The sequence below is a fragment of the Pongo pygmaeus genome, chromosome 5 (assembly GCF_028885625.2).
Source record: "Pongo pygmaeus isolate AG05252 chromosome 5, NHGRI_mPonPyg2-v2.0_pri, whole genome shotgun sequence".
In the NCBI taxonomy this organism is placed as follows: Eukaryota; Metazoa; Chordata; class Mammalia; order Primates; family Hominidae; genus Pongo; species Pongo pygmaeus.
Genome location: NC_072378.2, coordinates 161,930,767 through 161,955,184, shown reverse-complemented (window position 1 = coordinate 161,955,184; position 24,418 = coordinate 161,930,767). Strand labels below are relative to the sequence as shown.

Genomic DNA, 24,418 nt, shown 5'->3' with positions numbered 1-24,418 from the left:
TCAATCTCTTGAGTGCTGAGGCTTATTTTGTTTAAGATGCTTTTGGACTCTTCTGAGTGCAACGCAATCTCCTTCCAGCACAGCGGACCGAGGAGAGGTGAGGGGAGAGTTTTGAGGGTGGGCATATTGATCCTACGCTTGCTGAATTAAAAATGAGCCAACTGAGCAATTTCCAGGTTGCAACACAGACGGAGCCGGAGTCTGGGTTGAGGTTGGAGGAGCCGTTAGGACGCAGGGATGCAACAGGATTTGGGAGAAAGGGGAGAGAAGGCAAGGCCACTTCTAGGGGGCTTTGATTTTTTTTTTATCCTGGCAGCTTCCCGAGCCAGATTTCAAACGTGAAGCCAACTGAAGCACTGCCTTACACTAATTGGAAGGGGAAAGGAGTGACTCATATTACACCAGCTCGCTCTTCCCTCTCGGCAACTGCTAACTTGTAGCTTTAAAAGGAAGTGACATGGGTGGGGAGAGACGTCAGCTGAGGACCACTTTTTTTTTTTTTTTTCTTCCTGAAGGGTCCACCCCATGGGTGGAGTCTCGCTTTTTCTTTCCAGTGTTGGCTGACTTACAGCTCTTATAAACTAGTGGCAATTTCTGAACCCAGCCGGCTCCGTCTCAGCTTCTGGTTTCTAAGTCCATGTGCCAAAGGCTGCCAGGAAGGAGGTATGTGGTCCTGGTGCCGTTCGCAGGCACCTTCCCCGCTGGGTGTGGCTGATGTTTGCATTCCTCTTCCTATCATATTTTTCTCTCCTGGGCTGGATTTCCTTAGGACCTCTGGAAGGGGTAGGCTCCGGGGGAGGGAGAGTGCAAGGCGGGCGGGGGAAAGGTGCAGGGGGCGCCTGGAGGGAGGCGAAGAGAGGCTCTGCTGGTACAAAAGGATCCTCGCTTTGTGCTGGGCCGGGTGAGCGTCCCTTTCTAGGCTGTGATTTCAAGCTGCTGTTCCTGGCTTCATTTACCCACCCACCCAGCCCCCTCCCGGGGCTAAAGCATTTTCTCTGCTATAGACGAAGCTGGGCGGGGGGTGGTGATGGGGGGAATGTTCCTATTACATATTGCTCTCTTTTGTGTCATGCAACATGTTCTTCCGTCGCTGACGTTTCTATGGCAACCACAAAAATACTACACAATATGCAGCCCCGATATACATTGATTTATTTGTATTTCGTGTCTAGTTTGCAGCTTTCTGCTCTGCTTCTTGCTTTGGTTTGCTAAAATCCAGCATGGCTTGTGGCTACCCCTCCTCACTTTCATTTTGGTTTTTCCCTATCACAGGAGGGGTGGGGGAGGGGAGTTGTCAAGGAAACAGGCATTGGTAATTACCTCTCTATTTACCTAATTTTCGGCCTATGAATTTCTCCATATCGAGGAATTAAAAAAGGAATGCTTTGATGTTTATGTAAGTCTTAAGTGTCTGGTCTTTTTTTAGAAAACCTAAACACTTCTTAAGATACGATATTGATCCTGTGGTCAAGCTAAGGGGGAATTAATTCCTTACAGGAGGTGAGGTCATTGAAATAAAGTTTTAGAGAGCATTGGAGAATTCGCACTGATAAATGTGATATTGCCTGCCCAGGTTTGCCTAAAAGCTTAAATATTTAAAAGACGGGTCTTTGCTCTCATCTGCACTTATTTAGCTCCAAATCTTAAGTTCAACAAGTATGAGTAACAAATTAACTGCCCGGCAGGATTCTCCGTTTTTCGTTTTCGTGCATTGTTCTTAGAAGGATTAGCCATGCTATTCACTCTCTTCAAGGTGAGGGTTGCTAGACTTTTTCAAAACTGTGGAAGGATTAACTCATCTGTGACTAGTCAACCACTCTCAGTTGGAAAAAAAGTATCTTGAGAGAAGGGAGAATGTGTGTGTGTGTGTGTGTGTGTGTGTGTGTGTGTGTGTGTGTGTGTGTTTAGGGAAATGGGGGGCGGGCAGGGAGAACAGGGCACATCTTGAGTTCTACGTTAAAAGGATTCCATTTTCTGAATGTTCTCTATGGGGGGAAAAATTGATATTCAGAAAAAATATGAAATGAGAAAATTATTGTCTTCTTAGTAATAAGCAAAGTTAATTATAATTAGAATCAAATAACACATCTCTTAGAAAGACATAGTCCTATGTCTTAACAGTCCACTTAACAGGTACCAGCTAAACTGATGCTTTTATTCAGTACGTCTAAGGAAGTGTTTGATAAGGGATACCATTCTTCTGATGGGCATCCCAAATAATTAGCCTTTATAAAATAGATAAGTAGTAATCCCATTCTTGACTCTTAAAATTATCTATAATTTAAGATAAACATGTGTGAAGGTCACTTAGCCCTCATACCTTCCGGCTGCTAAAGCCAAAATCATTACTTATAAACCTTGAGCAACCTGCCATGTGGAGGGAGGAAGAACGGGTGGTTTCAGTGAGGTTCTGTTTGCTGTGATCCTTATCTAAATATGCTATCATCTATGTCTTATCAAATCTGCTATAAATCCAGAGGTCCTAAGTAATTCAGGTAGAAAAGTTACCTGAAAATGGGGCAAAATAGCATGGTACAAAACAAACTAGAGCTACGTGGAGTTAAAGACGAGAACTATTTAAAGGGCATAACACATAGAAAAGTATTACTAAAAAGAATATGACACTCATTTTGAAAAGCACATATTAGTACACAGAGAAACGGTTGGCTTGTGAGTGTTTGATGTTTGCAAAGAATTCTGAAAAGCAGCCAGGCTGAAATTACTGTTTTTCTTGCCTGAAAATGGTCCTCAAGGGCAGATTGCCACATGACCTTCCAAAGCAGATTGACAGCATGTAAGTCAAAGTCTGTGATGTCAGTTCTCTTGAGTTTCCAGATTCAAAATTTCACAGCAAAAAGCCTAATGGAATCGAATTCAAAGGAAAAAGCCAGACTTCCTCGGAAGCACAGCCAAAACAAAAACAACAAAAAACCCAAACCCAGTAAACAAACAAAACACTGTCTGATATTCAGATGCTGAGTAGAGGTTAAAACAGTTAGCAGCTTTGGCCTGGGGAAGGTAAGTGGAGCTGTGAGTATAAAGTAAATATAGGGTCCCATGGAAGAGGCTGACAGAGGTGACACCCAGAGGGTGAGTCAGTCGTCATTTTATTGGGATTTCACTGTCTGCAAGGCTCTGCTGTGAAATTGGTGAAGAAGACAGCAGTTGTAGTCTGTGCTCTCAAGTTTAAAATCCACCAAACGGGTGGCGAAAAGAGAAGAGCACCCAGCTGGAAGGAAGGGGGAGGCAACAGCCAGTCAAGGAGATGCAATTAGTATGAGAAGAATACTAGTGGGAGAGTCGTCATCCTGCTGCTGAAGCTTTAGAGGAGAGGAGGCAGACGGTTCAAGGGAAGAAGGAGAGGGTGTCCTAGGTAGCAAAGGTGGATGGTAAGAAATGGATCATGGTTCAGGGTTCTTAACTCCAAGAAGGGAGAAGTCAGTCTTTAGTATAGAAGTAGAGCAGGTATACTCGGTGCTGGTTGAAAGCATAAGTAGATGTAAATTTGGGGACAGAAGTTTTTCTTAATCAGGAAAAGAAAGACTGTTAGAAGAAAGACTGAACAGAAGGCAGAATCCTTCCTAATCCAATACTTTTTTAGCTTCAACTTAACAACAAAAGGCCAGACTTACACTAGACTTTAAACAGGTACGAAACTGGGGAAGAGGGAACCAGGAACTTACCCAGAATGTCATCTTCATAATTCCTGCCATTGCCATTGTTTTAAATTATTGGATGCTCAAATGAGGGTTTGGTAAATGTCACACATTTTGTGCAGTCTCCTTTATTATGGAAAGGAAGTCTGATGGTTATGGGACAAAGCCACATTCACATTTTGTTTTTTTTTGAGATGAAGTCTTGCTCTGTCGCCCAGGCTGGAGTGCAATGGTGTGATCTCGGCTCACCGCAACCTCTCCCTCCTGGGTTCAAGTGATTCTCCTGCCTCAGCCTCCCAAGTAGCTGGGATCACAGGCGTGTGGCACCACGCCCAGCTAATTTATTTTTTATTTCTTTGTATTTTTAGTAGAGATAGAATTTCACTATATTGGCCAGGCTGGTCTCGAACTCCTGACCTCAGGTGATCCACCTGCCTCGGCCTCCCAGAGTGCTGGGATTACAGGTGCGAGCCACTGCGCCCGGCCCACATTCACATTTCTGAATGGTGTTTGACATCTAAATCTTTGGAGAAACGCCTTTCATCACTCATATTTTGAAATATAATCATAATAATCATGTAACATTTCCTAGAGCTTCGGCAACTCAAATTCATTATTCTTCGTGTGAGAATCAGTTTGGTAAGGAGGCGCTGGAACTCTGAAATCTGGCTTCATGCATGGGCTTCAGAAGGTCTGCAATCGCTGCTAGGCTGTAGGAAAGAAGAAGCTTAAAGAATGAACTCTTACTTCAACAGCTGTTTATTATGTGTTTAATAGGCGTCAGGTCCCACAGATGCAACTGTGAGCAAAACAAGGTACAGTTTAAATAGTTATAGTTTTCAAATGGGTTTACAAGGGAAACCCCATAACTGGCAGATACCCATTTTCTTCTAATGACTGAATAAGAGGAAATATCTTAAAAGGAGTATAATTTTTTTTAACATTATCATGGAACAATCCATCAACCTGTCGTCTTTTCCTTGGCACACTCTTGCTCCACAAAGATTTCCCATCGTTTTCATTGTTTGTCGTTATCTTGTTTCTCCGATCTAATTTGCTCTACTTCTTCCTTTGATCCTAAGTCCTACCTTTTAGTCACCATTCCTTCCTCCATTCACACATACATGATACATCCATCTGTCTGCTATCCACCCCCAATCCCTTCATTTATTCAACAAATAGTGTTGAGTATCATGTCTCAGGCACTATATATTATAGATACAGCAATAAACGGGAAAGTGGTTTTTCCTTAAAGAAGCTTAAGAACTATCAGGAAGACAATGTGGAAACAGCCCCTAAACCATGGTGGTATGACTTTTTTTGGGGGGTGAGCAGAGTCTCGCTCTGTCACCCAAGTGGAGTGCAGTGGCACCATCATGGCTCACTGCAACCTCTAACTCCTAAGGTCAAGCAGTCCTCCTGCCTCAGCCCCTCTCCCCCAGCAGCTGGGACTGCAGGCCTGAGCCACCGCGCCTGCCCTGGGGGTATTACTTCTAATAGAAGCATTTATTGGCTAATGAAACAGGATACTTCTTTCATTGAACAATTTTGTAAATTGTTCACACACAGCATAAACTCTGCTGGGCAGGGAGGGATCAAGTGGTTAGCTGTTGACGGTTGTCCATTTTATATATTTTTTGTATCTTCCATGCTGGTTGAGCATAAGGATGGTAAACATTTGTTAATTAACTAAATGGGAAGAGTGGAATTTCTAACGCTGGAGACACAGAGGAAGAGAAGGCTTGTGTGTTCTCTTTCTCAAAGAACAAGCTGAGAGAGAGAATCTCTCAAGGTTCCCATTCATAGTGAATTACTCATAGATTTCCAGGTGACAACAGCTACCCCACATTGACTCGAAGTATAGCATTTTAAAAAAGAAAAACTACCTGTGTCCAATTACATACCCATTAGTTCACTGAATGTCCTCATGTTCTTTGGAGCTGATTTCCCATAATACACGGCAAGTCTCTGTCTTGTTCTGATAAAAACAAGTGGGTTTCAACCCCCTACAGCTTTCTTAATAGTAACAGCAGTGCATCCAGAAACTAGTGGAGGCTCTAGAGACCCAACACGAACAGTGTTGAGACCTTGTTGCAGCACTTTCTCTGTGTTTTCTGATGTCATGAAACTCTTCTTAGTAGAATTATTTTCCCTCACTTAAGTTCCACCGTCAGCCTGGAAATTATATGGGCAACATGACAAAGTTCCTCTGGAAAACCACACACTCTGCTTGGCTGACCTTGGGAGAAAACATTTAGCAAGTTCTTCTTTTTCTTGGTTATTTTAAACTCAGATGATACCAGCATGAAGCTGTTCCTAATAACTCTGGTTGGCACGGGCATCTCTGCTCTGTTTAGGTTAAACATCGTAACTACTTCATGGTCATTTCTGTGTGGGATCCTCCAAGACGAGAGGTGCGTTTTGAATTTTATGTTAGTTTGAAGCCAGACACTAAAATTCCTGTAAGGAGAGGGGAACAACACACACCAGGGCCTGTTGGAGAGTGGGGTGAGGGGAGGGAACTTTGAGGATGGGTCAGTAGGTGCAGCAAACCATCATGGCACGCACATACCTATGTAACAAACCTGCACATTCTGCACGTGTATCCCGTTTTTATTTTTATAGAAGAAAAAAAAATTCCTGTAGGAGGTGATGCCTCAGTCTAGGATATGCCAGGTAACCTGCAGAGGTCATTAGACACTGAGGTGACTGGCTGACCTACAGGATATGCGAGAATGATGACAGCCTGCCTTCACTGAGGGCCTCCTATGGGCCAGTACATGGACTTCACATTTATTAACTCATTTTAGCCTCATAACAAAGCTAGCATGTGAAAACTCTCATCACGCTCCATTTTACAGAGAGAGAAAGTAAAGATGAGGGAGATTAAGCAACTCAGCTAGGTCATAAGAAGGAGCAGAGCTGAGATGTGAACCCAGATCATCTGGGCTCTGCTTTCCCCTGTACCTTCACACCTTGCCACGGCATATTCCACAATCTATCTCCCATGCCCAGTGCAGAGCCTGGCACGTAACAGATGTGTAGGAAATTTATTTTTTAGTTTTGTTTAAAATGTGAAAAGTGAAACTGGTCTTTCTTTTAAGAGGCCAGTCTCACTTTGTTGCTCAAGCTGGCCTTGAATTCCTGGGCTCAAGCAATCCTCCTGCTTCAGCTTCCCAAGTAGCTGGGACTACAGGTGTGTACTACCATACCCAGCTAATATTTTTCTTTTCTTTTTTTTTTTGAGACAGAGTTTTGTTCTTGTTGCCCAGGCTGGAGTGCAATGGCGCAGTCTCGGCTCACTGCAACCTCTGCCTCCTGGATTCAAGCGATTCTCCTGCCTCAGCCTCCTGAGTAGCTGGGACTATAGGGGTGTGCCACCACACCTGGCTAATTTTTTTGTGTGTGTATTTTTAGTAGAGACAGGGTTTCTCCATGTTGGCCGGGCTGGTCTCGAACTCCTGACCTCAAGCAATCCGCCCAGTGTGGCCTCCCAAAGTGCGAGGATTACAGATATCAGCCACTGTGCCCGTCCCCCAGCTAATATTTTTCAAATAATGAACAAATCTCTACCGTGTAGACCTTTGCATGCCTTTCATCCCAGTTGTTAAGAGCAGCAAAATTACTGCAAGAAAGAGTAGTATTTTAGAACTTGGAGAAAAACTAACAGCAGTACTTTATAAGACAAGCTACTATAGTTTTCAGGGAGTGTTGTTTTTATTGTGGTTTTGCCAGAGATGGTGGAAGAAGGGAAAGGGCCTTGTGATTAAAACCATCTGAGTGACAATGCAGTACATACATTAAATTAAAGATGAACTCTTCTCAAAACCAATGTTTAACCAAGGATAGAACTTGACTGAGCAGCTGCTCTCAAGGACACCTGTGGTGGCTGCTCTCAGAGTTCCCAAGGTGGTGGGTGGATGGAGTCAGAGGCTTTCTGTTCTTCAGTGGACTTTCCACAAATCCACCACTGAGTTTAAAGGCAGATTATTATCTGCAAAGACCCTGCCAGTGCTTATCTTAGATGAACTATGAAATGAGAATGGGAGACTTGAATTGATCCTGGAGTGAAATTTGGTCTCTTGCCCATCTCCATGGGCTCCTTGTGAGCTGTCAGTCTTCTGTGGGTAGAGGTTAACCGAGGCGGATGAAATTTTAAGGAACTATCTGTCTATGCAAGCACATCTTCTTCCCAGGATACTGCAGCCATCAGCAGACAATCAATGCAATCATCTCAGACTGTGTCCTGCCTCCCAGGAGTAAGTCATTGGGCTCATTTCTTTTCTTGTCTCTTTTCTGCTGGGGGAAGTGCAGGTTGCAAGGCGGATGGTGAGCAGATTCTTCGGCCTCTTGTGTGGGTAGCCTGCATAGGAACCATTTCTATGCCTGTGAGTCCATTTCTAGCATCTGCCTCCAGCCTCTGCTTTCATGACGCTCTCCCATCACCCCATTCATTCTTCATAAAACAGTCACTCTTTCTAGATGCACAATTACATTCCATGACAATGATTGCAGTCCTCTCTTCATAACTGCACTGGGTGCTCATTGATGGCATGGAGGTATAATCGCATCGTCTGTAGCATAGAGCAGAGTACCCAGCACTGAATATGTGTTGTGGCCTAGAGAAGAGATGGGCACAAGAAGTCAGGTCATCAGGGTTGCCTCATCACTGGCCTCCTGGCCAGGGCCTCAAGGGTGACATTCCTTGAGGGCGAGGTGTTTCGCAATCTGGATGTTGAGATTTTGGGCCCATTAATCCTTTTTTGTGGAAGAGGTCAACCTGTGCAGGATGCTCAGCCACATTCCTGGCCTCTAACTGTTAGATGCCAGGAGTAGTCACACCACTCCTACTTGTGACAGCCAAAAATCCCCTAGAGGGACAAACTTGCCCACAACTGAGAACCACTCACTGCTTGAGGGGGAATTCCTGGCTCTGTCAGGTACACTCAGGAATCCGGTTGGTCCGATCAAAGCAAACCCATTTCTGAGGACTAATAGGGTCCCAACCAAAGTGGCAATTCATTAATTTAAATGAAGAAATACTTTACATAGGAATTGAAAAATAATAGTAAACGAACTTAAAAGTAGACACGTGGCCGTAAAGTATTCAAATATTTACTGCTTTCTGCCCTGATAAGTCTGCGTGGGGGTCATGCTGTCACCAAGGCAGCCCGGGGCAGTGAGGAACTGGGCCAGGCTTGGTGGTCTGATAGGACCCCTTCCACACCCAGATCTGTGCAGACAAGCCCTCCTCGTTCCCCTCCCCACCCACCAGCTAAGGGAGCCTCCTTTTCCAAACCTCCCTGGAGTGAACAGATTAACATATCTCAAGAACAAATTGAGAGAGGCACTCACAAACCTGCTCCCACCTGGGGATTTCATTACTGTTTCCTTGACCTTCACTAATCAGCACCCAGTCCAGCAGTGGGTGCTAATCAGCACCCAGTCCAGCAGTGGGTGCTAATCCAGCACCCAGTCCAGCAGTGGGTGCTAATCAGCACCCAGTCCAGCAGTGGGTGCTAATCCAGCACCCAGTCCAGCAGTGGGTGCTAATCAGCACCCAGTCCAGCAGTGGGTGCTAATCCAGCACCCAGTCCAGCAGTGGGTGCTAATCCAGCACCCAGTCCAGCAGTGGGTGCTAATCCAGCACCCAGTCCAGCAGTGGGTACTAATCAGCACCCAGTCCAGCAGTGGGTACTAATCAGCACCCAGTCCAGCAGTGGGTACTAATCAGCACCCAGTCCAGCAGTGGGTACTAATCCAGCACCCAGTCCAGCAGTGGGTGCTAATCCAGCACCCAGTCCAGCAGTGGGTACTAATCAGCACCCAGTCCAGCAGTGGGTGCTAATCCAGCACCCAGTCCAGCAGTGGGTGCTAATCAGCACCCAGTCCAGCAGTGGGTGCTAATCAGCACCCAGTCCAGCAGTGGGTACTAATCCAGCACCCAGTCCAGCAGTGGGTACTAATCCAGCACCCAGTCCAGCAGTGGGTACTAATCCAGCACCCAGTCCAGCAGTGGGTGCTAATCCACCACCCAGTCCAGCAGTGGGTACTAGTCCACCACCCAGGTCTCACTAGTATTAATTTGCCTCCTAGCATCCATCACCACAGTTGCTGGTATTTCAAGCCTTTCTTTCCCTTTCCGTCCCTGGTGCTTCTCACTTAACAGGAGGGGCCACTTTTACTTCCTTCCCAGGACCAGCACCCTGCCCTGCCTGAAGTTAGGCTTCAGCTCCCCAGCCCTGGGGGACCCTAGGGGTCCCATAACTAGTCCTGGGGGACCTTAGGGGTTCCATGACTGCTGTGTCCCTCCCTTTTATCTTCCTATCTCCCTTCTCCCTTCTCGCTTTCAGGGTCTCAAAGGTCGACAGAAGTGGGGTCAGTTATTCCAACTCCCCACCCAACTCCAGAATCCCCTTTCAGCGTTTCTTAGGGAACCCGTGCATTCAGCCCACGGGAATACAAAGAGGAAGCCGACCCTGCGAGTGCCTTTGAGGAGCCTGCTGCCCAGAGGGCGAGACGGAAGCCTCAGTGACGGGTTCCCACGCAGTAGATAAGACTCACAGGGCAGGGACGCACGGGCACAGCAGGGGGAACGCCTCACCACCCCTGCCCAGTCTGGGCTTCCTGAAATACTTCCTAGAGAAGAACGGCCCCCACGTTAGGTCTGGAAGTGGGGAGTATTGGTCCCAGTGTGCACGCTTCTCAGGGAGTGCCAGAGACCAGAGGAGTGGGCCGGTGGGCGAGGTGGGACAGGGCGGGAGGCTGGAGGAACGAGGTGGGCTGGCGTGGCAGGAAGCAGGCAGAGGCTGGGTGTCCTGCAGCTCTGGGAGGGGAGGCGCAGATGAGGCAGCGGTCTGAAAGCCAGCAGGGTTTGGTAACTTGTTGTATGGAGGGTGTCTTTGACGCCCTGAGATAGTAAATATAGGGGGAAAAAAGGTCACTTTCCAATCATATTCTTCCCAAATGGTCACTTATCATATTACACCTTATAAGGTAATCATTTATGTACTTTGTAATCAACATGTGTTATGCAGCACTTACTAGAAGCTGTCTGCTTCGTATAGCATCTCATTTCAGCTTGCCCCCAGCCCTGTGGGTTGCCAATTATTTTCTCTAATCTAATTTGAAACTGAGGCACAGAGAGGTTAACTAACTCTCCCAAAGCCCCAGAGCTAGCAATGCCTGAGCACACTGTTACTAAATATTGTAATAGAATCACATGGACTTGCATTTCATATTCTTGCCTTTCCTGAAATTTTCCTGAATTTTCTTTTAGGGTGAAAAGACTTCTCATTGTTTCAAAATGTGCAGAAACTTCCCATCACAGCCCCCCAAATCATGTGGAAATCTGGAAGTTACTTAAGACCAGATGATGTAATGAAGATGTTGTGGTATCACTAAAATCCTCATTTGGCCTCCATCTCTAGAAGAATAATAGGGTTAAAGTTTGAGAGGAAGTGGGGGGAGAGGACCAGAGAGATATTTTAAATGTGCCTAATTCTTTTAATTATTTATATTCATTCCAATTTTTGCCACATTAGGACTTATCTCCTGCTTTCCATTCCTTCTGTCTTCCCCAATGGCTGAACTGTTGTCTTTTTCTTGTTTGTTTTTGTTTTTCGAGAGAGTCTCGCTCTGTTGCCCAGGCCAGAGTGCAGTGGCATGATCTTGGTTCACTGCAACCTCTGCCTCCAGGATTCAAGCAATTCTCCTGCCTGAGCCTCCCCAGTAACTGGGATTACAGGTGCCTGCCACCACACCCAGCTAATTTTTTGTATTTTTAGTAGAGACAGGGTTTCACCATGTTGGCCAGGCTGGGATTACAGGCGTGAACTATCGCGCCCAGCCTGTTGTTTGTCTTTTTAAAGAGAGCCTGGTCTTCAGCAGCTTCTATATAGCTTTCCTCACCAGGGAAAATGCACCTTCCTTAAGCATCCAAGGTGGCTGGGAATCTCGGTGGTGGGGTGGGGTGGGGCAGGCAGGTGTGAGAAACACCCCGCCCACCGCCGCCGAGAATATGTCTGCCTTTGCTCTTTTTCCTTCTCTGTCTCTCCTAATGGTCTGATGGGTGGATGGAGGGTGGCTTGGGTCTGTCTCCTCTGCCTCTGGTCACTGACCTTCGTGGGCCTTCCCTCGCTTTCTCTGGAATAGCCCAGGGCTTGCTTTGCTCCTCCTGGCCGCTCTTTCTCTGTCATTCCCTGGAGACAAGGACTGGCCGCCTCAGCTCTCACGGCTTGCTGGCATCTTTCATCAGCACTGTTTATGACGTTATCCTCATGTTCTCCTAGAGGTTTTTTTCACTGGAGTTATCTTTTGAACTCGAAACAAAAGAGGCGTGTGAAATACGCCAGTTCAAGTCCCAAGAAGCTACCCAAAGGGTGCCCCTCACTATGAGGGTCTCACTCCCCCGTGAGACTGAAGAATAATTGGACCCAAACCTTCTGAGCAAAGGAAGAAGTGGAGTAGAGCTTGTGGTGGGTCAGAAGGGGAGAACTCAGCCCCTAACAGCCCCAGTAAGCCTGTGTTTTTACAATAAGATGTGGAAGGAGGAACTCTGGGCTGGGGACTTTGCCCAGGGACAAGCAAACCAAGTTTTATTTGCTATGAGAGAATAATGAGGAGGGGAAAAAAAAAGGAATGAGCTAGTATAGAGCCAGCTGTGGAAGAGTTTGGGGTTTGGGGAGCTCACACACAGCAGTGGGAAGCAGCCCCTGTGTGGCGGGGACAGACGCGGCAGCTGGCCACCGTGGCTGCAGCTCCATCACGCTTCTCAGGTCCTGGCAGCAGAGTCTAACCCATGTTCTCAACATTGCCTGCACATGAGGATCACTTAGGAAGCATTTTAAAAAGGCCTCCCTGGGCCCCACCTTGAACCAACCAATTCAGGTTCATTTTTTTTTTTTTTAAGTTCTATAAATGATTATGGGCTGAGAGGACTGGAACCTCAGGATAGAAGGAGGGTGGCTAGCAAGAAGAGGGTGACTTTGAAAAAAAGAAACCCAGAGCCAGGACCCAGGCCGTGGTGATGGCACAATGATGATAATGATGACCACAGTGACATTTAAGCTGATGTACCAGGCAAAGGTCTATGGATAATCCTTGCCACAAGCCCTCGACTAGGAACTCTTCTTATCTCCACTTCACAGATGGGGAGCCTGGGGGTCAGCAGTCTTCCCAGGGCTGCACAGCTCATACAGGCAAACTGGGTCTCTGGCCCAGGAGCCCCTACCCAGGTGTGAAGGTCAATGGCTGTTCACTCTCCAGCCTCTTTGAATATGCAGCATTCACAGCTCTGTGCTAGGAAAACGCAGTCAGAAGCCGAAGGTCCACTCATAAAGAAAGAGAAAAGGAATAAAAAGGGCAAAACCAGGCAGAGGAAACCCCCTTACAAACGCGTATTCCTAGAAAAGAGGTAGAGCTCAATTACTGACTTGTCCCATGTCAAATGTAGTTTAAAACACTACATGATTAGCTGGATTTGTGGAAGGTGAAATATCCCTCCTTTGGCTTTGTTAATGATGATGACTTACCCTGTCGCAGAGTAGCAGCTACATCCCTCTGACAGGTCCCATCATGAGTCAGCCGTGAGCCAGGCGTTTCCCTGGAGCAGTGTGGTGGATGTGACTGACCATTCAGCTCATTCATTCTATGGATATTTATTAATCACCTCTCATGCCAGGTCTGTGCTGGGAGCTGTGGATATGATGGTGAAAGACACTTAGCTCCTCAGGAAGCCTGCTTTGTGGGACGGCAGATATACACACAAAGGGAAATAGCACTTGTCAATATCATGCGGCCCAGGACTGTGCTGGGTCTTTTGTGTCGTTTGTCTCATGGACTCGTGCAGTGAGTAAGTGGCCACATTTTGTGACAGTGAGCTCCATGGCTAATAGAGAAAGGGCCGTGAGAAACAGGGAAAGATGCACCTGACTGTTCAGCGGGAGGCAGGGAGGAGAAGGAGCTGGCTTAAGCAGGGTTTGGAAGGATAAACACATGTTTGGAAAGTCAACAGTGGGAGAAAAGGGGGAGGGAAGGGCATCAGGCAGGCGGAACGGAATACACGAGCTCGGAGCACCAGAGTGAGCCCTGCTCAGGAAATTCTAGAAGGCGAAGACGTGGTTCAGTGTGCACTCCTCTAAGGAGATTTCCTGACGTCCTCATGGCCCTGCCTGGTGAAATCAGGTGTCCTAACCCTGACGTTTATTTATTTTTTCTTTTTTTTGAGACAGGCTCTCACTTTGTCACCCAGGCTGGAATGCAGTGCCTCAAACACAGCTCACTTCAACCTTGGCCTCCCTGGCTCAAGTGACCCACCTGCCTCAGCCCTCCCCAAGTAGCTGGGGCTACGGGTACACACCACCACACCCAGCTAATGTTTGTATTTTGTGTAGAGAGGTTGTTTTGCCATGTTGCCCAGGCTGAATCCTGTTTTTTTTTGTTTTTTTTTTTTTGAGATGTAGTCTGCTTTTGTGGCCCAGACTGGAGTGCAGTGGCGCAATCTTGGCTCACTGCAACCTCCGCCTCCCAGGTTCAAGCGATTCTCCTGCCTGCCTCAGCCTCCTGAGTAGCTAGGACTACAGGTGTGTGCCACCATGCCTGGTTAATTTTTAGTAGAGATGGGGTTTCACCATGTTGGCCAGGCTGAACTCAAACATCTGACCTCAAGTGATCTGCCTGCCTCAGCCTCCCAAAGTGCTGGGATTACAGGTGTGAGCCACTGTGCCAGGCCTGGCTTTTTATTTTCAAACCACGCTGCACATTCCAGGAGAGTAGCAGTTAGTCTTGGACTCTACAACTTGAATTTCTTATCTTGCTTTCCTGCAGTTTGACAAGCTCCTTAGGACTGGTCAGTGTTCATTCATTCCCCAGGCTGGTTCTTTCATGAACGCTGTCTGCAGGAATGAAAGGCGTCACCTATGGAAACGGCTAAGAGAAAGTGGACGCTCCCGTGTGCGGTGGGAGTAATGGCCCCTCCGTCATCCTAGCAGTTCACTGAAGCCTGAAGCAGTGAGAGGCTGCTGGATCCCACTGTGCTTTTGTTAAAGCCCTGTCCCCACATGCTGTTCTTGGCTTGTTATAATGGCATGCAGTTCACTTCCAGAGACTCCCCAGCCCTGAACATGTATAGCGCCAGGCGAATGGAAGTTTCCTCCAGTGCAACTCCTGGATGGGTCTGAGAAGAGAGGCAAGAACCAGGGTGTGACTCAATGGTGAACTTACGACTCGGCCCTGGGGGTGCAGCGTGCACATAGATACCATCGAGCTAGGTGCTGACATTGTAAATAGTGGACCCCTGTCCAGAAGACTTTCATTTTCTTTCGGCAGTTCTTAACTCTCTTCCTGAGTCGGTCACATTTGAGGAGTTGCCCTGTTGGTAAGCCCAAGGTGCCACTGAGCCAGAGAGTCCTCCTGGGCATGTGAACTGTTCGGTGACCTGGGACCCCACAGTTGGGGTAAGGCTCTGCTCTCCCTTGTTGAAATTCTTGATAGTTTTTGAAAAAGGAACCCCACATTCTCATTTTGACCAGGCCTGGCAAATGATGTAGCCTTTCCTGCATTGAGTATAGAGTTAGTGAGTTTTCACACGTGCTGGTAGTGTGGCACACGTGTGAAAACTCACTAACTCAAGACTCAACCAACTCCAGACTGCCCTGCAAAAGACCGGGTGGCTCTACAAAAGTCCGTGATCACCAGCAACTCAAAGCATACGCGCGGTGGACAGCCAAGGCCATATTAGGACTATCTCAGTATGGAAAGGATGATTGGTGCTGTTAAAGCTTCACGGGTGCAGAGATCTGTTATACAGCATTGTGACCATAACTAAGAATAATTTGTATTTAAACATTGCTAAAAGAATAGATTTTAAACTTTCTCATCACAAGAAAAATAAGTATGGGAAATGATCGATACTTTAGCGAGCTTCATTTAATCATTTCACAATGTAAACATGTATCATAACATTATGTTGTACACCATAAATATGTACCATTTTTATTTGTCAATTGAAAAAAATTTAAGGCCGGGTGTGGTGGCTCATGCCTGTAATCCGGGCACTTTGGGAGGCTGAGGCGGGAGGATCACTTGAGGTCAGGAGTTTGATACCAGCCTTGCCTACATGGTGAAACCCTGTCTCTACTAAAAATACAAAAAATTAGCTGGGCCTGGTGGCGGGCACCTGTAATCCCAGCTACTTGGGAGGCTGAGGCATGAGAATCTCTTGAACCTGGGAGGTGGGGGTTGCAGTGAGCCTAGATTGCACCACTGCACTCCAGCCTGGGCGATAGAGTGAGACTCATTCTCCAAAAAAAAAAAAAAAAAAAAAAAAAAAAAAGTAATGCTTGTGGTAAAATAGTCCCCAAGTCTTTCACATCTAGCCATGTGATTAAACTTTCAACCAAGTCTTGCTACAACCTGGCTTGAATAATGACTCTCTGTGGATGACGTTTCTGTGTTTTTTGGGGGGAGTGGGGTGGGGAGAAGAAATAAGAACCATCTCCCAACATATATAGGTGGTGAAGTCCAAGGCTGAAGTTGCCCCAGATAAGAGAACTCTCCTGTTTTCTAGGACTGTGAGAGGTTATTGCTCTCTTGTGTCAATTTTAGTTATGTTTTTTCTTTCTGTATTTTGCTTGTCTTATGATTCAAGACATGAACATAAATACACATTTGAAAATTTCCACCGAGGTGGAAGTTTATAGATCCAGAGAAGATAACTTTGTACAAAACAAAAGTCTAAAAATGGTTGTTGGATACTCTCAGATATTTGGAGAATCTGCCAACCCGTTTGCGGGAAATTTGTTTTCAAATGAGAAAGGACAGAACAGCCTGAAGATGGGAGTGCAGTCATTTTGAGTTATTTCAGTTATAGCAGCCAAGGGAAGTCACTTTTTAGGGAAGAGAATGGACGTAGAGTTTTTATCTCTGAACTCTCACTCTCAGTCTTTGAGGTCTCATGGAGGAAGAAAAGTATCGTAAGACTGGAGATAAGTAAAATTCTCTGTTTTTAAAAGTTGGGAAGTATAAATACTAGAACTTTCATTCTGGCATGCAGGAGTTTTTTCCTTCCAAGTGTCTTAACGTAGGAAGTAATAAATGATCCCATGGAGCCAGCATGTGTGCACCAAAACGAAATCATGTTGAGTTAACCTCACTTATTTCATTGGGACCGTTACTGGGTGAGTCAGTTGAGAAAGTGCCAGAGCAAGGGTGATACTGTAAAGTAAACATTTGACAGACTGCATCACCACATCCTTGTGTATATGATGGTGGCCTGGGGATTGGGACCAGGTGGGTTCATAGCTAATGGAACAACAGAATAAGCTTGTATTTACTTCCATATGAAATAGAAGGCGGGACTAACGCTGTCTTTTCTTTTTTTCTATTTCTCATCTTTTTCTCCTTCTTGTCCACATTCCTTTGTAATTTCCATGAAGAAAATTAATTTAAATTGACTTCTCATATTTCAAGAACCCTTTGATCATTTTTTTGATGTTGGATTTCAGCAGTTTTAAAAACTTCTGTCTTCATTTAATTTTTTAACGGCATTACTGAGATATAATTTACATACCATAAATTCACCCATTTTAAGGGTATAGTTCAATGAGTTTTGGTAAATTTGGTGTTGTGTAACCATCACCAAAATCCAGCTTAGAACGCCTCTCTCATCCCAAAAGTCTTCTCATGCCCACAGGATCCATCCTCACATGTGTCTGTAGCCCAGGCAATCAGTGATCCAGTTTCTGTGTCTGTAATTTGGCCTTTGATAGGTATTGCCTATCAGTGGGATAATTCACTATGTATTGTTCTGTGTCTGGCTCTATTTATTTAGCATAATATGCTTGAGGTCCACCCATGGCGTGCATGGAGCCGGGTCTGGTTCCTTCTTGTTAGTGGTCTTCCGTCCTGTGGCTGTACCATCTCTTGCTTCTTCATTCACCGGGTGATGGATATTTGGAATGTTTTAGCATTCATCTAATTTTAAGTTTACTACTTTTATCCTGTTCCAAAGTACATGTTAGAAACAAGTGCTGTTTTCATTGCCACTTTACCCCCATCTCCAACATCTCATTTAGGGCACAGGAAAATTCTTAGTAAGGACTTAGAGGAAAAGTGAAGACCGCCGCCTCCACGCCCACTGGCTAAGGTGGCTGGTCTGCAGGGAGATCGCAACAGGCGTCTCCAACGTGATGCCAAAGGCTGGCTTTTGGGAAAGTGGAAACTCTCCCAGACCTAAAACTGGAGAAAAGGGCACATCCATTCTTGATGCCTGTCTTGTGGGCTTACTCGTCTCCTAGGCAGAATGCATGAAAATTTCAGTGTTGCCAAACTGATGAACCCATTTCTTTCCCTTCAATTATTTATCTCCCCACTGATTTCATTAATTAATGAAGCTTTTGGCAATCCATCAGATTTCCTTTCGGGAACCCTCTTTGTCAGTGTCGACTGTGTACAGGCTGCAGGGACCGACGGAGCCATCAGACGCCGTCTCTGCCTCCCGAGCCTGCTCCAGGGAGGACGTGTCAGCTCCGCTCTGTGGCTATCAGAGGAAGCTGGTTTCATAGCACGAGTGTCATGTCTGTCACGTATTTCAGCCCTGAAACTTCTCCCCACATTTCATGTGAACACAGCAAACGTGTTCATCCATGACACCCGGCAGAGAGCAGCGCTGGTGGTGAGGAACATCAGCAGAGCATTTAATCTCAGCTTTTCAAAGCAGCCTCACAGGAAGGAGAAGAAAATATTTGATCCACTGAAGGCTTTCCCCTGATCTTAGGCACAAAGCCTAATTCTTCTAGATGGTGGCGGTCGCTGCCATCACCATGCGTGCCTGGGGTTGATTTCCTCTTGCCTGGGAAACTTAGGGTGTTAGCCAGGTTTTCGTATCCTTCCAGCTTTGCCCATTGCCTGTACTCAGGATCCAGGGTAAGGGCCAGTCCTACTTATGGACCAGTCTCCAAGACCATTCCAGTTGAGGGGGGTCTGTTTTACTTCCTGCAAGTGCTGTGGTGGGCAGTAACATCCTGCCAACGGGCCTCGCCTGGACACCTTGCCTGCCTGGGTGAGGGCGGAGTGGCTTTTTCCTGCAGGCTGAAACTCCCTGACTCCTTTCTGCGGCTCATTTCCTTCATCTAAACAGCATGTCCCTCTATGTGTTGACATGGCTGTGTGGACTGAAGTCTGACTGTGCTTATGTTTTGTCTTCTGTGGGGCCAGTGTTTTTTTCTTTTCTTTTTTTTTTTTTTGAGACGGAGTCTTGCTTTGTCTCCCAGGCTGGAGTGCAGTGGCCGGATCTCGGCTCACTGCAAGCTCCACCTCCCGGGTTTACGCCATTCTCCTGCCTCAGCCTCCTGAGTAGCTGGGACTACAGGCGCCCACCACCATGCCCGGCTAATTTTTTGTATTTTTAGTAGAGATGGGGTTTCACCGTGTTAGCCAGGGTGGTCTCGATCTCCTGACCTCATGATCCACCCGCCTCGGCCTCCCAAAGTGCTGGGATTACAGGCGTGAGCCACCGCGCCCGGCCGCCAGTGGTTTTTTTTTTTCCTTTGTTTTTACATACGGCTTTATTGAGATATAATTTACATACCATAAAATTCACCCATTGCAAGTGTGCAGTGCAATGGCTTTTTGTATATTCACGGTTGTGCAACCATCACCACTATCTACTTTGAGAGCATTTTTAGCACCTCAGAGAGAAACCGTACATATCAGCAGTCACTCACCCGACCTGCCCCCTCCAGCCCTAGACAACGGCAAGTTCACTTTCTGTCTCCACGCATGGGCCTAGTCCGTACCTTTCATATAAACGGAATCGTACCGTATGTGGTGTTTTGTGACGGGTTTCTTTCATATAACATGTTTTTGAGGTTCATCCGTGTTGTAGCATGTATCAGTAATTCATTCATTCTTTCTTGTGGCTGGAGAATATTCCATTTTATGGATATACTGTATTGTATTTATCCACGCATCAGTTGATGAACACTGAGGCTGTTTCGGCCTTTGGTTATTGAGAGCAATGCTGTCGTGAACTTGGGTGTACAAGATTTTGTGTGGATGTATGTTTTCATTTCTCCTCAGTAGATTCCTAGGAGAAGAGTTTCTGGGTCATATGGTAACTCTAACATCAGAAGAGCTACAGCTGGATGTGTTTCATTCACTTCCCAAAATCTTCTCTGAAGCGAAAGAAGCAATGGTATTTTACAGAGGGGTCTCGGACTTTCAAATCCAAGTTGCTTTGCTCTTTGGACCTACGTCAAGTTATTATCATAGAGCTAATGAAGGAGAACTGGATGTGTGAGATATTACAGGGAATGATGAAGTAGCTGGGAGCAGGGCCCTGCGGTGGTGATGATCTGGAGTTTTTCACAGGGAACCAGGGCCTGTCCAGACTTAGTGTATCTTTGCTTCAGAAGGGCTGCGTAACCGTGTCTGGCTCTGCAATGGCCTTGGAATGATAAGAACAGCTTGCCGGGTGTGTTCTGCAGTTTGAGGCTTTTTCTTAGGGAAGTCAGGGCTGACTTTTGTGAGCCCAGGCACTGGATTTCTGGAGCTTTCCAGCCTTGCCAGGATTTGCTTTCTTAGAAAACAGGAAGTCCTGTGAAGACAATGATGTGAAACCTAAACACACTGGCTTTTAGTATTGAATCCATTTTTGTTCTCTAAATTGAGTCAGTATTTACAGATCTTTGAGAATTAAATGAATGTTAAAGCTTAGAACCAAGGATTAACAGAGGAAGTTGTAAGTAGCCTCAGTAAATCTAAGGATTTGCTAACCCATGCTGCTTTCCATGAGAAGGACTGAGTGGAATGGAAGCTGGAGGGTTTGTAAGAAGGCATTTTCTCCTCGATTTCCCAATACTTAGTTATTTCTTACTGTAAGCAGAGGAGTGAAAGGATGTAAAGAACATGGCCATGAGAAAAGATCACCAGGGCCACGCGGTGGAGGCTCTATAAATATTAGCTGAACGAGTTGTATCTAAATGTATATACGTATGTGAATCACTTAATATTTTTTAGTATTTCTAATTGTTCATCTTACTTTATGCCCTCAATAGTGTTATCAGTTAGGCTGATGTGAATGACAGGAAGAAGCTGAGGATCAGAGAAGGTAGGGACCTGAGCAGGTTAGTGACCAAAGAAAATAAGTCATATGACTTCCCTGAGCCTCTATTTTCTTAGCTGTACAATGGGTCTACTATTAAGTCACAGAGCTTTTTCAATATCAAGTGACATATGTTAACATACTCACGTGATCTTAAAAAATGCAGTAGAAAAGTTTTTCTTTTTAAAAAAAGTTAAATATATTAACCAAGTGGTTAATACTCTTGGTAGAATAATTAGAAAATACAGAGAAGCGTAAGGAAGAAAATGAGTATTTCCTATTATCTCACTAACCCCAAATATCCACCTGAAGTGTGAATTGTCCAGCCATTTTAAAAAGCAATTTGTTAATATATAGTAAAATCAGAGGTGTGCATGTCAGAATGAGGCAGCAGTTCCAAGTCCAGTGTTTATTACTGCATTGTCTGTAGCACTGAAAACAAACTGGGAGTAATGTGAATGTCCGTCAGTATGGGAATAGATTAATTTTGGGGTAGTCATCCAAAACAATACTCTTTGCAATTAAAATAACTAAAACTAGATATGTAACATTTCAAAATCGCAGTGTTGAATGTAGAAAGGAGCTCACGAAAGGATTCAAACATTATAAATTGCACATTGTTTGTGAATACATATGTTAAAACAGTAAAAGAATAAAAACATAGAAGGAAACATGAATTTCAATCTTGGGGGGCTGCAATGTATTTATTTATATTACAAATAAAATATTTGTAATTTTTTAAATTTAAGTAGAGAGACACATTTTTTTTTTTTTTGCCTTTTAAAAGTTGGATCATATTGGCTGGGTGTGGTGGCTCACACCTGTAATCCCAGCACTTTGGGAGGCCGAGGTGGGGGGAGCAAGAGGTCAGGAGATCGAGACCATCCTGGCTAACACCATGAAACCCCGTCTCTACTAAAAATACAAAAAATTAGCCGGGTGTGGTGGCGGGTGCCTGTAGTCCCAGCTACTCGGGAGGCTGAGGCAGGAGAATGGCGTGAACCTGGGAGGTGGAGCTTGCAGTGAGCAGAGATCGCACCACTGCATTCCAGCCTGGGCGACAGAGCGAGACTCCGTCTCAAAAAAAAAAAAAAAAAAAAAAGTTGGATCATATCATATACATTATTTTTTTTCTTTTTTTTGAGTTGGAGTCTAGCTCTGTTACCCAGGCTGGAGTGCAGTGGCTCAATCTTGGCTCACTGCAACCTCCGCCTCCCGGGTTCAAGAGATTCTCCTGCCTCAGCCTCCTGAGTAGCTGGGATTACAGGTGCCCACCACCACGCCCAGCTAATTTTTGTACTTTTAGTAGAGATGGGGTTTCACCATGTTGGCCAGGATGGTCTCGATCTCCTGACCTCATGATCTGCCTGCCTTGGCCTCTCAAAGTGCTGGGATACAGACGTGAGCCACTGCGCCCGGACTCATATACATTTTTGTTGACTCTGTATTGTAAGCGTCTTTGTGTCACTAAATAAACTTCCTCATTGTTTTTCCTGACCCTCCTAAGTCATTCTGTTCCGACTTAATTGTATTTTCTTTATTTTTGAGACAGAGTCTCACTGTGTCACCCAGGCTGGAATGCAGTGGCGTCATCTTGGCTCACTGCAGCCTCAACCTCCCAGGCTCAGGTGATCCTCCCACCTCAGCCTCCTGAGTGACTGGGACCACAGATGTGCACCATGACCAGCTAATTTTTGTATTTTTTGTAGAGACAGGGTTTCACCATGTTGCCGAGACTGATCTCCAACTGCTGGGCTCAAGAGATCCTCCCGCCTTGGCCTCACAGAGTGCTGGGACTATAGGCGTGAGCTTCTGTGCCCATCCAATTGTATTTTCAAAGAATTCTAGAAGAAGCAAAATTGCTGCATCTTCCTTTTCAGATTTTATAATTATTTTCAATTTATTCATTTATAATTGTTCACAATTTTTTCTAATTCATTTATAATATATTTGACCCTGAAGGAGCTCATAACCTAAAAGCAAAAGCAGAATTCAAGAGACACAGAATTCATCTAGTTTATGAAGGAATTCCCCAAAGTTTGGGAATTCGCAACGTGAAACTTTTATTTACTTTTACCCAAAATAACCATGAATCAAGCAAATGTCTGGGTTGGAGAGAGGTCTCTCCCATTACCACTGCAAGAAACGAGTCACTGACTGCTGCCCACGACCTCATGTCAGAGGCCATAGTTTTGTCAAAGGAAGGTGGTCTCAGGGCCTCTAGAGGCCTCGTCATGCCCTCTACTGCTGCACACCTTCCTGTTCTGGCACTTGAGTTATAACCATTAACCCACTTATGCCTAGTGTTCCATTATTGGAACGCTAAGCATGTGGGAATTATTTATATCCTCCTGCTCAAGGTCATCACCAAGGTCTGATTTTTCACTTGTGCAAAAATTCAAAAAATTACACTCTCCAGCATAAATGGGTTAAGAAGATAATTACAATTCCCTACCATCATAGGCCTTCCATTCCCTAATCTGTAACAGGTAATGTATCCCTTTAGAAGAATCTAAACTGCTGCTCCCCCTCTCTGCTTTTGTTCCTCCTGCAGAAACTGCCCTATAGGTAGATTTGTAAACTATCAATGCCCTTATGTGTATCAAGAGCACGTCTCCCATGTTCGAATGGGAAACGTAAGGCCCGGGAAGTGGGCTTGGCATCCAACTGGCTCCCCTCCTTCCCACCTGGGAATGCGTTGGCACAAATGAACTTACAGGAGCTCTCAGGCGCAGCTTCCATCCTCCCTGCGGGTCTTTAACCAGTGGCTGGACAGGCTGGTCTTAATGCAGGGTAACGTTGTGCAGCCTCTGGGAGAGGAAGAGGAGGTCAGGTGGAGAGGCCAAGAGAGCAAAGCCAAGGAAAGAGCTGGGGGCACACAAGCTTGGTGGAGCCCTCCTTTGTCCTGACCAGCTGAGTGACAGGCAGGTCACTTAACACTCTAGCTGTCAGCTTTCTCATCTATCAAAGGAACAGTTAGAGAATTGACCCCTACAGTTCAATTCATCTCTGTTTATTGGTATTCAATGTAGGAGAGACTGCATAGGAATCAATGAGGTAGAGAAGGATCTTTCAACAAATGCCTTGGATGCAACTGGTTAGCTATTTGGAAATAAATCCATTTAAATCTTCACAGAGGACTGTAACCAAAAATAAGTGTAAGATGGATCGAGTAGCTAAAAACAAAATTAACTATAGAAAAACTAGATAAAATGAGTGAACCTTTGTCAGTTTTCTGCAGGATAAGAAATAAGCATAGAAGGAAGCCCTAAGTTTAAACATTATGAAAGAAATTACAGTTCTTACTTCATCATAATTTAAACCTCCTATAAGCTGAGAATAAAAATAAACAAACTGAAAAAGTTGGTCACTCTAAATGGAATAGGCGAGATGTTATTCTATTTAAGAAAGCAATATGCAAGGGATAAAGGCACAATCAATAAAAAAAGTCATGAAGGGGAAACAGCATTTAATAAATACTTTAAAACATGCAGCTTCATGGCCATTCAGAAATGCAGTTTAATGTAAGACTGTATAAAGATTTAATTTTGTTTTTCATTGTTTTTAAATGAGAATTCTTATTGCTGACAAACATGTAGTGAAATGGGTATTTATATATGTTGCTAGTAAGAATATAAACAGCTACAAATATTTTGGC

General features: G+C 45.3%; 1 protein-coding gene across 5 annotated transcripts in view; it reads left to right on the top strand.

The window, feature by feature from the left end:
• Nucleotides 1–473: 473 nt before the first annotated feature.
• Nucleotides 474–24,418, top strand: part of AGPAT4 (1-acylglycerol-3-phosphate O-acyltransferase 4) — a 143,769-nt gene continuing 119,824 nt past the window's right edge. For 2 of the 5 annotated variants that reach the window (XM_063666819.1, XM_063666820.1), the window contains exon 1: nucleotides 523–663. The gene's annotated coding sequence lies outside the window, so the exon portion shown is untranslated. Of the gene's footprint in view, nucleotides 664–837; nucleotides 902–24,418 lie in introns of those variants that run through there. The other 3 variants (XM_054490495.2, XM_063666821.1, XM_063666822.1) reach the window with 3 other exon arrangements.